The sequence below is a fragment of the Condylura cristata genome, unplaced genomic scaffold, assembly GCF_000260355.1.
Source record: "Condylura cristata isolate star-nosed mole 26May11 unplaced genomic scaffold, ConCri1.0 scaffold00017, whole genome shotgun sequence".
Lineage (NCBI taxonomy): Eukaryota > Metazoa > Chordata > Mammalia > Eulipotyphla > Talpidae > Condylura > Condylura cristata.
In genome coordinates this window covers 43,815,627-43,820,663 of record NW_004567118.1, presented here as the reverse complement: position 1 = coordinate 43,820,663, position 5,037 = coordinate 43,815,627, and the positions used below count along the sequence as shown (strand labels likewise).

Genomic DNA, 5,037 nt, shown 5'->3' with positions numbered 1-5,037 from the left:
CTTCTGTATTTCAATAGCATTTTTTTTTCCTCTCAAACCCAAAAGATTTATCAACTAGCAGTTATTTTTAGTGGGGCTAACAATTTAATCCTACAGTCCCGGAAGCATCCAATCTCTCTGGCTTCCCAGAAAAGAGGCAATCATGCGCCTGCGCAGACCTTCTCTCTTTCTCCACCTCCTCTTCCAGGGGCGGGCCAAGAGGACTGTGATCGGGGCGCGTTTAGATGACGCCACTAGGCACGTGTTCAGGTCGCCCGTGGTAACCCCGAGTCCGCGGAAGTGGAGACCGATGGCCAGGCGGCTGATACAGGTAACCAGTGAGCTAGTGGTTGGGTTGCTGCCTTCCTCTTCTTTTGCGCAGGGGTGGAGTCGGGTACTGTAGCTTCGCGTTCTCCAGGCGATCGGGGGCTCTTTATCAAATCCAGGACCGCAGAGAACGCTTGCCCTTGTCAGTCCTCCAGGAATCCTGAGACTGATCCCATCAATCCCGGGACCGGGCTAAGCGGCCACTTCTGTCGGGTTGTCAGTGGGTGGTTACTTTTCTCTCCTGGGGGCCACAGACCCTTGCTCAGCTTGGAGTTGCTGCCTCCTTTCTCGCTTGCTTTCCGGCCCCCCTCACCTGCCCGGTTTGCTCCCAGCCCCAGTCTGTTTAAAGAGACAGAATTCTTACATATTCTGTTCATTCTCGAGAGCTGTGAAACCCATCCACCTCCTTTACCCAGAGAATCCTTACTGAGAGCGCCAAGTTTTGAGAGTCGTCAGTCTGGAGTTTTGTTCATTAACGCTTTAGGGGCGTGGGGGGAGGTATTAAGGGATTGCCGCTGCAATGTGAGACTGTTGTCATAAGAAATGATCCACATGGATCCAGTGAAAACTGTTGAGATGAAAGTTACAGAATTTCATTATAACGCACCTTGACCATGTATTTATTTTAGATTCTAGCAATGATGATACTTTGTATCTTACAAAGGCAGCTATCAAAATAAATAAGCAACGAAATCCTTTAAAATTAACGCTGGAATACAAGTCATAACCAACGAGAATAGATATGAGAGGAGAAACAGGATTCATACATTTTTTATCTTATTTAGGTTTGATTTTGTACTTTTTGTGTGTTTAATTTTTGAATACCCTATCAATGACCTTGTTAATTAGATTGGTAATATTTGATTCTTCGAATATGTGGGAGCCATAATAGAGAAAGGAATTATAGTAGTTTCTCATTGTTGATTCTCTTATATATTCCTGGCCTATTGTTTGTTTTCTTCTCAACTCATACAACCTTGTTAATTAGGAATTAATATCCCCAGTTTACAGAGAAGGAAACTTAAGACTCAGTTTTGTGACACTAACTTGACAAACATTCACAGTAAATAAATAGCAGAACTAGGTTTTAAATTTAGGTCTGTGTATGATTTCAAAGCCTGTATTTCTTTTTCTTTAAAAACCACTATTAGTAAATTCCAGGCTTTTTACTATTGTCACACACAATTTTATGAGTTTCTTTACTCATCTGTTCAAATGATTTAACACTTTCTAATATTTTTAGTATTAAGTTCTATCATAAATCTTGAATGAAAGCACCCAGAAAGCTTAATTTATCATCACCCTACACACACCAGCACATAAATTCTCCTCCCCCTCCTCCTCATCTTTTAAAAATGAGATAAATGGCAGAAAAGATTGCTCAGTCTAACCCTTATGTTTCAATCCCTCAAGGAATGAGTGATTTTGGATAGTTGATTTTTACCTCTCTAAAAATAAAAATCATTTCGATTGTTTTGGGTGGAATTTTTTTAAAGGTGCTAAGTAATTCTTCTTTTGTTAAACACCAACTCTCCTGAACAGATCTTAAGGTTCCTCTGTGTCTCAGAGTAGTCATTATGAATATAATTAATTTTTGTATGGTTTTTAATATGTTGATTTTATTATGTTTGACCTCCAGAGATTGCTTTGCATTTTGGGTTTGCCTGTATTTTTTGTAGTACACTCCTCACTATCATCAAGGGATAGCAAACTATAGTGATTAAGTGATTAAAAGGGTCAGTGCATTTTCAGGATTCAGAACCTAGTTCTGTCTTTCTGCTAGTTACTAGCAGCACAATGAACCAGGGTTTGGAAGTTGATCCTTTACACCTTAGTTTTCTCATTTATGAAATAGGAATTCTAAGAGTACTCAGAAATATGTTGTGAGGGTAAAATGTATTAATATACGTAAAGAACGTAGAACAAACCAGGCATATTATAAGAATCATAAAAGTATTTCTTAATATTATTATCCTGGTTTGGCCTTAGGTTCTTTGAGAATTGCGTTCTAGTTCTTTGAAAATTCTTTGTTATTCCTTGAATGATATTTAATATATAGTATTTATGAGTTTACTAGAGAATTAAATTATCCCAGCTTGAATCCCTTAATCTAAGACATTCTGGGAAAATGTTAATTTATTAAATTCACTTTCATTATGTCTTTGTAATGCAATATGTGTTTTTTTGGGGTGTTTTGAGTGGAGATTTCAAATATTTCACTTTATTATATGTATCAAAGTAAAGTACTTAATTTCTGTTTTGAATTTTGGAGATATGTTTAAATTATGACTGTACATGGGAACCCTCTTTACTTTTTAATTCAATCCCAGTTGTTTACATGTCCATTTATGAATACATTATATTCATTTTATCATGATTCGATATGGACAAGTATTTCCTTAGAAAACTTACCACTATGCATTGTCCGCATATAAAGTTATCTCCTCAATGTAGTTTTCTTTCCTTCTTCAAGAGAAAACAAAACAACAAAGTGAGCTAAGGAAATTTGCATGTTATGTGCCCATTTGCAGGCATGTTAACCAAGGCCATCTAAAAGTTGGTGTTGACTCCTTTGGTGTCCATAGTTAAGAACTGGGGAATAAGTGATCCATATTTTATTTTTGACACTCATCTTAAACTTCTTATTGAAAACAAAGGCTCTCTCTCTCTCTCTCTCTCTATCTATATATATATATATATATATATATATATATTTTTTAAGATTTATCTATTTATTCATACAGAACTGGGGCACAGGCCAGAGATGCGGAGGGTGAGAGAGTTCAGCAGGGACAGAGGGGGGAGCAGAACAGAAAGATCAATGAAGTACACTGCTGAGGGGAGCAGCGGGCGGGTCAGGAGAGGTCTGCCTTGCCATGTGGATCTCCTCTGGGGCAGGCAGGAATAGAACTCATGCGGAAGTGGCTTAAGCTTCTTAGTGCAGTGCTTTAACCTGCTGCACCACCAGGGAGGGCCAAAAGCTATAATTTTAAAAGATTTTTTATTGTGATAAATTATACATAACAAAATTTATTATTAACCATTTTAAGTTTATAACTCATTAGCTTTAAGCACACTTAGAATGTTTAAGTAATACCATTGTAAATTTCCAGAATGTCTTTATCATCCTAAATCGAAGTTGTACCCATTAGACAATAACTTCCGGTTCTCTGCACCATACCCCCACCCTACCTAAGCCCTAGTAATCTTTAGTCTACTTTCTTTATCTATGAATTTTGCCTATTCTAGATACCTTATATAAGTGGAATCATTTATTATTTAGTCTTTGTATCAGAATTTCAGTTTCATCACCTTATGACTAATAATATTTTATTGTATGCATACACCATATACTTCTGGTGTGTATTGAATTATTTATTTTTATAATTTCATTTCATGTGCTATGAACTTAGTATTTGGTGATTTGATTTGACTGTGAGCCGCTAAAGGGACAGATGGTAGCAACTGACATAACATGGTTATGAATTATAGACAAAATAACTTATATAAAATGTTAAAGTGGTTATGGATCTTACATTTAGGCTGCTATTGTTTTTCATCTAATATTTAATCTAAGACCAGTAAGGAAAACAATAATGATAGTAATTTAGTATGTCTTAGATGTGTGCTGTCCTGTGTACTATAAGATGTTTAGCTTCCTAGTCTCTGCTTACAGATCAATCGCTGGTCCCTCTAGTTGTGACAGCCAAAAGTATCTCCAGAAATTGACAATTGTACTCTAAAGGGCAAGTTTTCTCCAGTTGGAACCACTACCCTGAAATCAGAAGGATTAGATTGATTGGAAGAAATAAAAAAGCCAAAGACCGAATCTCAACAAAAAAAAGTAAAAATCATTGGCAAGTAAGCAAGAGAAAGAGCAGGAAGAATAGAAGGTCGTATTCTAGGTTAGAATATGAAAATTAAATATTTCAGAGGTGAAGGTGTTTTGGGTAAGGAAGATGTCACAAATGTATCATTGGTTTTCTAAGTGGAATTCAGGCAAAGGTTATTGGCACTGAGTCGGTAATTTTAGAAAAGGGAGAAAATAGCTAGTGTAAGTTATAGAAATAATTGGAAAAGCAATTGTGTGTAGCCTAAGAATTGAATTGGATTCGTTCAATTTCAATTTCTGAATTGAAACCAGAAATAAGGCTTTCTGAATGTTCTCTCCTCACTCATCTGTTAAGCTTCTTCTTTGTCAGCTATTTTTGACCTTATCAATTCATTACATCACTCTTGTAGTATTTCAAAAAAGTCTTGGAAATTATCTGGCTTGTTTTTTTTTTATATAGTATTTTTTAAGTGAACAGTTTTTGTTGTTCTTTCTTTTTCAATGTTTTCTTGATCTGATTTTGTGGTTCTTTACTGCTTTTCAAAGTGTCATAGATCTGTGCTGTCACCTAATTTCAGACTGTTCCTTTTGCTTTTGAGTATCTCATTATGAAGTCTGCTCTCTTTGGTAGAATAAATGTCAACATGCCCTTACATCTCAAATGCTTAGATGTGTTCTTCTTTTCCCCTGCCTTTCCCCCCATTCTGTTCTTTTTTGCTCTTTGTCATTGTATATTTATTTTAACATAACAGATAATTAAATATATATGCAGTGTTGGTTGAGAACGAATTACATTCTGTAAAATGGACGATAATGACATGTAGATTATATTTTTAAATATTCTTTACTATGTTCGATAAAGTCATACTTCCAGGGGAGCTTGTTTTTTTTTTTTTTTT

General features: G+C 36.0%; 1 protein-coding gene across 2 annotated transcripts in view; it reads left to right on the top strand.

The window, feature by feature from the left end:
* The first annotated feature begins 226 nt into the window (after window positions 1–226).
* LOC101631432 (chromosome unknown open reading frame, human C9orf3) overlaps window positions 227–5,037 on the top strand; it is a 403,160-nt gene continuing 398,349 nt past the window's right edge. The window contains exon 1 of one of the 2 annotated variants that reach the window (XM_012726242.1): window positions 227–310. The gene's annotated coding sequence lies outside the window, so the exon portion shown is untranslated. The remainder of the gene's footprint in view (window positions 311–5,037) is intronic. The other variant, XM_004684919.2, reaches the window with a different exon arrangement.